Below are 11,038 nucleotides of genomic sequence, written 5' to 3'. Positions count from 1 at the left end.
GTAATATTGTATCGAGCTGATATCATTTGAACAAATAACTCTGAATGGAAGTGATGAATTGAATATAAAATTTAGGCCAAAGGCCAAGCACTGGGACCTATGAGGCCATTCAGCGCTGAAATGTAAACTAACAGTAAAAAGGTTTGAAAGGTGTGACAAGAGGGAAACCTCGCAGTTGCACTATGAATCAGTTGTTAGGAGAGGGTGGAAAGTCAGGTGGAGGAAAGAGAATATGAAAGGAGGAACAGTAAAAGGAACGAAAGGGGTTGGCACTAACCCCCTACGGGAATAACTCTGAAAAACAAAAATTTAATCGGCTTTTAGTTATTTACTTCAATGCAGTTTTCCTAATACCAAATGACGACCTCGGAGAGTATTTCCTTGATAATAATTTTGATACAGTATGCTGATGAAAACTATATCCACAGAATTCCACGATGAACTAAATAACTGAATTTTAGGGTCACAAGGAACTCAACCCCGTATCTAAATTTCTACCTTGCTTATGCGCCCGTTACTTATCGTACACTAGCACTATCAAAAATTGTTAGCGCAATCGACTTGACATCAAATTAAATGAGCTTAGGAAGAGGCAGAGCTGGGGGCAGTAACTTAAATTTATAAATTGTAGGTACTTATTACATAAGTTTAGTGGTATATACTCGCCCTTCTGGCATTTATTCACGTTTAACCAATGGAGAAAACTCTCCTTATATTATCCCCTAGGCAGTAATGTACCTCTGTTATCAATGAGAGAATTTTATGTTACTGTTACCCATTAACAATCTGATATAGTATATATATATATATATATATATATATATATATATATATATATATATGTGTGTGTGTGTGTGTGTGTGTGTGTGTGTATGTGTATATACATATACATATATAATATATATATACATATACATATATATATATATAATATATATATATATATATATATATATATATATATATATATATATATATATATATATATATATATATATATATATATATATATATAAAACCAGAGGCGAGTAACTGACGGTTCCTAGCAAGTTTTTTAGTCTGTGAAGCTGCTAGCCCTATTCCCATTATCAACTCTGGGTCCGACCCACCACGGTCGACAAACCACCAGGTGAAAGCTCACCAAAATCATGAAGGGCACAATATATTTTCTCCTTTCAGCAACTGAGGCTGAGCTGTTTTCCACCTACAAGGATTGATCTCGCGTCTCTCGCTGATCTAACTTAGTCGACACAGTGTACTCAACTCCAAAAATGACTAGTATCATTTAACCCTATTTTAAACGCACCTCATACTTATCTCACCTTTATAAGAGACCTTACACTCATACGCGACTCTCCCTAACAAGACCCACCTGACAGAACCTCTCGAGAGAAGCCACGAAGGGAGGTCAGGTGCATGAGCCGAAGTTGAGGACCAAGGGCCTACCCTGCGAAGTGGCAAAGTCAAGCAGGCGACACTCCCTTCCACTCCCCAGGTTTATCATCTTCGGATTCGGTGCCTCTCGCCCCAACTGAGCCGAAGCGTTCACTTCTTGAAGGCAACTGTAAGAAAGAGATTATTGTTATTATTATTCTCGTCTGCAGGATTAGTAAATAAACAGCGAAAGCAGAATGCCGTTTCGTGTCCTTTGGAAATTCATTATACCACCTTCCCGCAGACGAGAAGAATATAATACGAACAGAGAAGGCTCTCTACAAGCTAAATGCCGTTGAAACAGCAATCACTTTTAACAGCACTGCCCTAAAAGAGGGACTCCTTCCATATTATTATTATTATTATTATTATTATTATTATTATTATTATTATTATTATTAAAGCATAAAGGAAAAGATATTGGACTACATCTAGTTTAGAAAGCTTACCCAGAATAGAACGTTCTTAGGTGAAAAGGAACAGGGGAAAAAGATGAAAGGGCAAAAATGTAAACGAATAGATAAATAAATAGATAGATAAATAAGTAAATAAATACGTAAATAAATAAATAAACATATAAATAAGAGATAAGGCAATTACACAGGGTGCGAGTTCATGTGTGTGTGGCTATAACATGACAAGAGTTCTTATTGCATATATTTATTTAAATGATGCAGAGAAACCCGATAACGTAACACGCAGACAAATAAATGACACAGGGTCCCTCTGGGGAGAGACAGCTGGTAGCAGATTTATATATATATATATATATATATATATATATATATATATATATATATATATATATATATATATATATATATATATATATGTATATATACAGTATATCCATTTGAAGTCAAGTCTGGTGTGATTCAGGGTGGCAATCTGTCTCCTCTGTTGTTTGTATTGGTCGTGGATTACGTTATGAGAAGGGTTAAAAGAGAAACGGATGCAGGTATTCTCTGGGGAGAAAATGTGAAACTTCTTGACTTGGATTATGCTGATGATATGGTTTTCATCTGCGAGGGGCCAGAAAAGATGCAGTGTGTGTTGGATTGTTTAGTGAGTGAAGGTCGAAAGGTTGGCTTGGTTATTTATAGTGGAAAAACTGAAACCATATATATGAATATTGAAAATGCACAGGATTGTCTAATTGAAGGTTTGGTTGTAAAGCAAGTGGATAAGTTTAAATTTTTGGGTACTTATTTAGATAGGGATGGTTCTCTGAGCACAGAATTTATGGAAAGATTAAAAAAGGCTCATCAGGCAATGGGAATGCTTATAAATATTTGGAATAATAGCAATTTTTCTGTGCATACAAAAATCAAAATTTAATAAGGTAATGGTTAGGAATATTTTGATTTATGGGCATGAGTCATGGTACAGTACAGTGACTTCGGATAATAAATTCTTAGCATTTGAAAATAAGGCGCTCAGAAGAATATTAGGAATTAATTGGAGGGAAAGGATATCAAATAACAGAATTAGAGAAGTAACGGGGGTGCAGCCGGTCGATGAGTATGTTAGATTCTCACGCTGGAAGTGGCTAGGCCATGTGTATAGAAGACAGGGAATAGTACGAGATACACAAGGGTGGGTTGGCCTTGGTAGACGAGGAAGAGGTAGGCCAATGGAGACGTGGTTAAGGAAAATGAGGCGGGAAGCAGGAGAAGAGTGCTGGGGAGATCTTGAGGAGTTATCCCAGGACAGAATGCATCCCCGTGGGTGCCACAGGAAATGATATATATATATATATATATATATATATATATATATATATATATATATATATATATATATATATATACATATATATATATATATACTGTATATAAGTATGATATATAGTAGAAATATATATAAACGTATGTATATATGTGTATATATATATATATATATATATATATATATCTATATCTATCTATCTATATATATATATATATATATATATATATATATATATATATATATATATATATATATATATACTTTATATATATATGTAATATGCAACTACACATAAGTAGAACATAAAAGTTAGAACAAAAATTACTAATCAAGGAAAATTTTCCACCAGACGTACTTCGAACGTCGACCCAAGCTACAAAGGACCCACTGGGCCAAATCAAATTCCCCCAAATAATTCGAGTCTCATCCTCGACAAGAAAATCGCCTCCAGGTCGGTCGCCGGAGCTTTGATGTGGCCAGTAAGCAAGTTGATTCATATCCCGAAATTTGTACTACAGCTCTCTCTCTCTTTGCTTATCATTTTCGATATTACGTAGAAATGCAAGCCTTTAAATCAAACAGAATGTCTAAATACACAGATGAGAGATTCTGAATGACGTTTGCGGAAGGATCTGCCTATATAATAGGCAATGTGAAATTCATGTTTGAGTGTGTGTGTGTGTGTGTGTGTGTGCGAGCGTGTGTGAGTATGCATGTGTGCGCGCGTGTGTGTTTGTCGGTAGAAACCAACGTTTTTCACCACAGGCCCCTAAATGTTCATGTAGACAAAATATATCTTGGCTTGATCTTCGGGAAAATGCTTGCTATTCAATCATCTCTTATCCGTAATGCCTCTTACGTTATGGGTATAATAAGCTTGAATTTCAATACGCTTTTGTTTTCCGGTTTGTTTTTAATGCATTAATCCTCTTCCCCATTTAGATCCTGTCCAGATTCCAGGATCAGACCAGAACTATCACGGTGCAAAACTAGACGCGAGCTGAGATTGTCCAGAAATGTCGCCGTCTGGCAACTGCGTAAAAAAAAAACACTTCCTGGCAACTACGCTCGTTTTGAATTCGGTAACGACCGCCGCTTTAAAATTCTAAGAGGAGGCGATAACGCCAGTCCTCGGCATGAAAAATCCTGGGCAATAACATAAAATAGGCTGAACTCTAAGAACCCTGCCATTTCAAAAAGGGGTGGGGTGGGGGGTCTGCAAACACTGTCTTATTCAAGGCAGAGAATCCTTTCTTATTTTCTTTTGTGCCAAATTTCTGGAGCCGAGGAGAAATGGAAGGTCCGTAGGGGAATCGTCTTCTGTACGAAAGGGTGAAGTATCTCATAAATATTCTTGAACGAATGCTGCAATTTGTCTCCCGGTAGACCATACAACGATTTTTGTTTGTTTTCGGATCATGTAATGTTATGATAAAGATGCAACTGCTGCATCGAAATAAAAGTAAAAATTAAATTTGAGTGCATACACATATATAGTATATATATATGTACAGCGCACACACACACACACACACACACACACACACATATATATATATATATATATATATATATATATATATATATATATATATAAATATAATATATATTGTCTCCTTCAGGATTACAACTCACTACAATCGACTAAATGCCAAGCATTTAACTCACATGGAAACACGATATGTTGTTCGATAGCTCTCTGAAGCTCGGGATGGGGATGGCGGGTACATCCTTGCCAAGATCCTTGGAGAGGATGCAATGTACGATGCTAGTGGCATTTTTAAATATATTTTAGAATTTAGAAGCTGGAGTTTTACATAAGATATAATTTCATTAACTACAAGTTTTAATTATATTATAAATATACTACACTATGTGGTCCTTTAATTAACATCGGCGTCAATGACATTAGAAGTCACGACGCCTGATAACTTAAATTCATTCATTCAATCACTGGCTCAGCCAGGGCTGGTGAGGCGACATCTCAGCCGCTAGACACGGGAGCCTGAGCAACTCACGCCACCACATTCCGTCCTGGGCTAACTCCTCAAGATTTCCCCAACACTTTTCTCCTGCTTCCCGCCTCGTTGTCCTTAAACGCGTCTCCTTTGGCCTACCTCTACCTCTTCCGCCCAGGGCATCCCACCCTGGTGCATCTCGTACTATTTCCTGTCTTCTATCCACATGGCCTAGCCACTTCCAGCGTGCGCCAATGAAAAAAATAAATGAAATTGTTAGTACAGTACAGTAATACACGAAGCCACTTTTAGTTTCTGTAAAAGAAAACTATTGTGCTGGCTTTGTCTGTCCGTCCGCACTTTATTCTGTCCGCCCTCAGATCTTAAAAACTACTGAGGCTAGAGGGCTGCAAATTGGTATATTGATCATCCACCCTCCAATCATCAAGCATATCAAATTGCAGTCCTCTAGCCTCCATAGTTTTTATTTTATTTAAGATTAAAGTTAGCCATACCCGTGCTTCTCGGAACGATACAGGATAGGCCACCACTGGGCAGCGGTTAAAGTTTCATGGGCCGCGGCTCATACAGTATTATACCGAGACCACCGAGAGATAGATATATTTTCGGTGGCCGTGATTATACGCTGCAGCGGCTGTGCAGAAAACTCGATTGCTCAGAAGAAACTTCGGCGCATTTTTTACTTGTTTAAACGGCAACTACCGCACTGAGCATCTCCACTGGCTGGTTATCAAAGTAAATAACAAACAATTCACTCTATTCCAATCCCCCCCAAAAAAAAACTTGTGCAGAGACTTACGATTGCCCCATGCTCCTGAAAAGAAGCCAGGTTTGTGACAGGGCCTCTCGGAGGCCGTCCACGCGCGGGACGGATTTCGCGAAACGCTGGGATGTTTTGCAGTCTTTGTTGACGCTCAGAATAGTTTTCAAGATGATTCCTGCAAAGAAAAATAATGTTCATATTATATACTTATTGTGTTTTTTCATATCCAGAAAGTCTTCGTTATAATCTACACAGAAGAATATACTTATTCTATGTGTATGATTTGTTTTTATGCATTTCTATGCACACGTGCCTTCTGTGTTGGCAATTGGTGACATTTTCTGTATGGTTTTATATTCATGATTCAGCAGGAAAAGCGCGAATGTGGTGTTAACTATTGCCTTGCTTGTTCTTTAGACCTATGCCTTATTAGAAGAAAAAGCTAATGACTGAATATAAATATAATATATATATTTATATATAATATATACATATATATGTATACACATATATATGCAGATGCAATATTTAGCCAAATCCTCTCACGTGAGGAACACCAAAAACCACAGCGGTCATTGCCACATTCATATTTAACTGATGAATCGTGTATGAACTTCGGAATTACAATTCCACTGTCAGGGATGGTGTTCAATCTTTTATGGGCTCAGCGGATCAAACCTCATTTTCACAGAATAAATAGAATTCTAATTTAAAGACTAGATACGCCTGTCTATCAAGTTAGCACATCTGATTATTTCCAAATGTTTCTGCTAGAACATGAGAAAGAGTGGTAATATTCATCTTTTAACTGTGTAGATGCACAATGTAATTACAGGGACGTTTGTGTCTATATCGTATCATTAGGAAGTTGCAAACCTATCTACAAGGACATTTTCCCTACGTGTGTTTCTCTCTCTTTTTTTTTGTATTACATGTGAATATCTTAGGCTCCAATTTGATACACTGATTTACCAGTTATAAATATTCCATTGTTACTGATATCAGCAAACATCTCTAGTTTTAGTCACTAAAATCTTCTACTATGGTTACTGAAACGTCGTAATATACGATTCTACACCATGGAATTTCCTTTCATCCTCTGGGCGTCTCAAGTTCCTAAACCCTGCCACTTTTGAAAAGGCAAGGTCTACGGCTGCCCGCACACAGGACACTTTAAGTGAAAGGTGGCTGGCCACTAAAACGAAAAAAACAGAACACGTGTCTGTATGGAAGACCACAGGTGAGCCACTAAAAGTGGACGGAACTTAGGCTGCCCACACAAGGGACACTTTTAGTGGAAGGTGGCTGGCCACTAAGTAGCCAGCTGATAATATCAGCTTGTACCGTGGTTTGGCCAAGAAATAGACATGGCAGCCACTTTGTATCCACTTTTTTAGTGTCGCCCAATCTTAGTGACCCGTCAACTGTCCTCCATACAAACGTGTGTTCCATTTCTTATTTTAGTAGTTGGCCACTTAATGGCTGGTCTCTTTCCAATAAAGTGTCCCACGTGTGGACAGCCTAAAAGAGTGAATACGAAGTGGCCACCAGGTACCAGGTCTATTTATTGGACACACCACTGTACAAACTGATATTATCAGCCGGCCACTAAGTGGCTGACCACTTAGTGGCCAGCCACTTTCCACTAAAAGTGTCTCGTGTGCGGGGCAGCCTTAATTGCTTACGAAAGGAATTCCATTAAAAAAAAAAATTGACACAGCTTGTTTGGAATGTCATGTCCTTTCTAAAAGTTCCTCCATCATTCCGTGAGATACCTGAGTGCACCTGTAGCTTTAATGCAGGTTCAGATGCTATTGCTTTTCAAGTGGCCATCTTCCTGTTCACTGTATATAGACGAGGAAATCGAGACGAAATCCGTCTGTTTCAGATGTGGTTCTCATAATAATGATGATATTAATAACAAGAACAATAACGATATCCTTCTTCTTCAACATAACAATGTATATCTATCCATCTATCTGTCTATCTAGTTATATATATATATATATATATATATATATATATGTATATATATATATGTATATATGTATATATGTATATATGTATATATGTATATATGTATATATGTATATGTATATATGTATATGTATATGTATATGTATATGTATATGTATATGTATATGTATATATATATGTATATGTATATATATATATATATATATATATATATATATATATATATATATATATATATATATATATATATATATATTTATTTATTTATTTATATGTTTCCTGGTGCAGGTGGTTCTTATGACTCCACAATTATTACTTTACTCGAAAATGGCCTTGTAAGATACCCAGGACATATAAAACACAAACAAAAAAAAAGAAGTACACGGAGCGGAGGGCTCCTTCACTAGGGGAAGTGCGTGAAACACGTGGATATAAAAATAGTTATATTTGATAGCACACAAGGTCAAAGGGAAAATTAACTGAAAATACGGTAAATTACTGCCGTAGTAGTCCTCCCTAAGGGGGGGGAGCTTGGGAATGCCAGGAACACGGACCAAGGATAATTCTGCTACAGGCGTCTTTCTGAAACGATATTTGGACCCACGTTACACATCTCATGCTGGAATTTGGGGATTGAATTACTCGGGGGTGCACTGAAGGCGCCAACAGACTCCCCGAGGCGTTACTTATGACTCAGAGGAAAGAAGCTGTGAACACGTGGGCCTGGCTTGAACCAAGGAATATCAGGGAACACAAAGTTATAGGCCCAGAGATTAATAAATGCAAAAGGGCTAAGCAATCGTGACTAGCAACTCGTTTTGGGTACATTACCACATTTGTAGGGGCGCAGGGATGACGACGTCTTCTGCCGAGAAACACGTGTGGGAGCGTGGACAAATGGTAGCCTCCCTCTCCAAGGTATTTCTTCAAGTCGTAGATTGGGGCGGAAAAGGGGCGCCCTTGGGATGATGAAAAGGCCGCCGTTTAATGTCTGACTTTCGAACACGTGGTTGACGTCGAGGTCTCGCGCTTATATCTAATGATTCGGTTTCGAAATCACTCGTTTCTACAGGAGGAATATGCGCACTATTCCTTTAATGATTTATCACCTGTATAACCTAATTGAATGGCATGCAAGCCGCGTGCAAAGGCTTCCAAAGCTAAGTTTTCGGCGATTCTCTCTCTCGTTTTCCTCGGACATGCGCCCTACTATAAAAAAATTCCTAGGACTAGTCACGTTTTCTCTACAGCGTCCTACGCTAAATAAACACAGTTTACTTACGCAGAATTTCCTTGGCCTGTTGCGCTGGCTTTTCAAAGGTTCGTAATCTGTCTCGTATCCAGCTTAGCTGAGCTAATTGCTGATTTCACAAATTGCAACACAAACAACAAAGGGGAAGAGGGGGATGCAATCATTACGAGAATCACTGGTCAGGTCGCCATTTTTATATGTTTCCTGGTGCAGGTGGATCTTATGACTCCACAATTATTACTTTACCCGAAAATGGCCTTGTAAGATACCCAGGACATATAAAACAAACAAAAAAAAAGAAGTACACGGAGCGGAGGGCTCTTCACTAGGGGAAGTGCGTGAAACACGTGGATATAAAAATAGTTATATTTGATAGCACACAAGGTCAAAAGGAAAATTAACTGAAAATACGGTAAATTACTGCCGTAGTAGTCCTCCCTAAGGGGGGGGAGCTTGGGAATGCCAGGAACACGGACCAAGGATAATTCTGCTACAGGCGTCTTTCTGAAACGATATTTGGACCCACGTTACACATCTAATGCTGGAATTTGGGGATTGAATTACTCGGGGTGCACTGAAGGCGCCAACAGACTCCCGAGGCGTTACTTATGACTCAGAGGAAAGAAGCTGTGAACACGTGGGCCTGGCTTGAACCAAGGAATATCAGGGAACACAAAGTTATAGGCCCAGAGATTAATAAATGCAAAAGGGCTAAGCAATCGTGACTAGCAACTCGTTTTGGGTACATTACCACATTTGTAGGGGCGCAGGGATGACGACGTCTTCTGCCGAGAAACACGTGTGGAGCGTGGACAAATGGTAGCCTCCTCTCAAGGTATTTCTTCAAGTCGTAGATTGGGGCGGAAAAGGGGCGCCCTTGGGATGATGAAAAGGCCGCCGTTTAATGTCAGCTCGCGTTTGGAAGACTTGCAATCCCCTTGCAGTCTTCTAAGGCCACGTGGAATGGAACACGGGGCACACAGGGCGGCGATGGGATCCACGTGGCGGCGAGCGGAAGAGGAGGGCAGGGTAACGGCCCAAGACTCGACTTGTTCTCGGCTTAAACTAGCCGGCGCGTGTGGGAAAGGGCTGCCTTCGCCCTGACCTTTTATTGCTTCTGGACTGGGGTAGGGGGCCGATGTCCTGACCCAGGGCACGCTGCTATCTCATAGAAAATGGTATTTTCATCTTTCTGTACCAAAGAAAACGGTGCAAAGCCAGTTTACTGTCCCCAAACTATTATATTTTCTCTGAGCCCTTATTTCCCCGACCTTCAAAGGTTCCAACCAACCCAAAGCAGGGAAGGAGAAGAGTTTCAGCTTATTTTGGCGCTACTCTTTACAGCTCCTGGCAAGATAATATTCACACCTATAAACGGGTGCGAATATTGACAAAAGCAAAAATGAGCGAAGAAAACGTTCGACTTTATTCTATCTTTTACTTTGCTACAACCTTTACTCTACTTTATTTGTAAAACTCTGATGCCACACTAATCAATAACAAAACTGAAGATTTACTTTAGGAGCAGAGTGCAATTTAGAATATACAATAAAAGGGTAAACTTGCTTGCAAATTAATTATTGCTCAAATACTTCCTAAGTACTGTTTCTACCCATTCTTTATTCGATTTACTTTACTGGGGTAATAAGGCGCTCAAAAGAAAATAAACAAAGAACACTTCAAAATTTCAAAATAACAACAACAAAATAAAACATACAAGGCAGAATTTAAAAGGAAACAAATGTAAACCCACTGATTCCTTAATGCTATCCTGGAATTACAGGCATGCTATTACTTGTGCCTTGAAGAGGCGGCATTCGTGACAATACACTGTAGGTATTAAATAATATCCCCTTTACCAAAATTGTAATAATAGAATTCAATTCTTCTTTTCAATCGACC

The 11,038-nt window shown here is 38.7% G+C and overlaps 1 protein-coding gene and 1 long non-coding RNA gene across 2 annotated transcripts in view; both read right to left on the bottom strand.

Annotated features, from left to right (window-relative positions):
- Nucleotides 1-1,405, bottom strand: part of LOC136848725 (type I iodothyronine deiodinase-like) — a 20,045-nt gene extending 18,640 nt beyond the window's left edge. The window contains exon 1 of the mRNA XM_067121261.1: nucleotides 1,373-1,405. The gene's annotated coding sequence lies outside the window, so the exon portion shown is untranslated. The remainder of the gene's footprint in view (nucleotides 1-1,372) is intronic.
- Nucleotides 1,406-9,488: 8,083 nt separating this feature from the next.
- LOC136848474 (uncharacterized) lies at nucleotides 9,489-9,942 on the bottom strand. The gene is made up of 2 exons (XR_010856028.1): nucleotides 9,888-9,942; nucleotides 9,489-9,640 (listed from the first exon to the last, which is right to left on the bottom strand). It is a non-coding gene; the product is annotated as an uncharacterized lncRNA (long non-coding RNA).
- Nucleotides 9,943-11,038: the final 1,096 nt, after the last annotated feature.

The sequence above is a fragment of the Macrobrachium rosenbergii genome, chromosome 19 (assembly GCF_040412425.1).
Source record: "Macrobrachium rosenbergii isolate ZJJX-2024 chromosome 19, ASM4041242v1, whole genome shotgun sequence".
Lineage (NCBI taxonomy): Eukaryota > Metazoa > Arthropoda > Malacostraca > Decapoda > Palaemonidae > Macrobrachium > Macrobrachium rosenbergii.
Note: the sequence above shows the minus strand (reverse complement) of the source record. Positions and strands in the feature narration are given on the sequence as shown.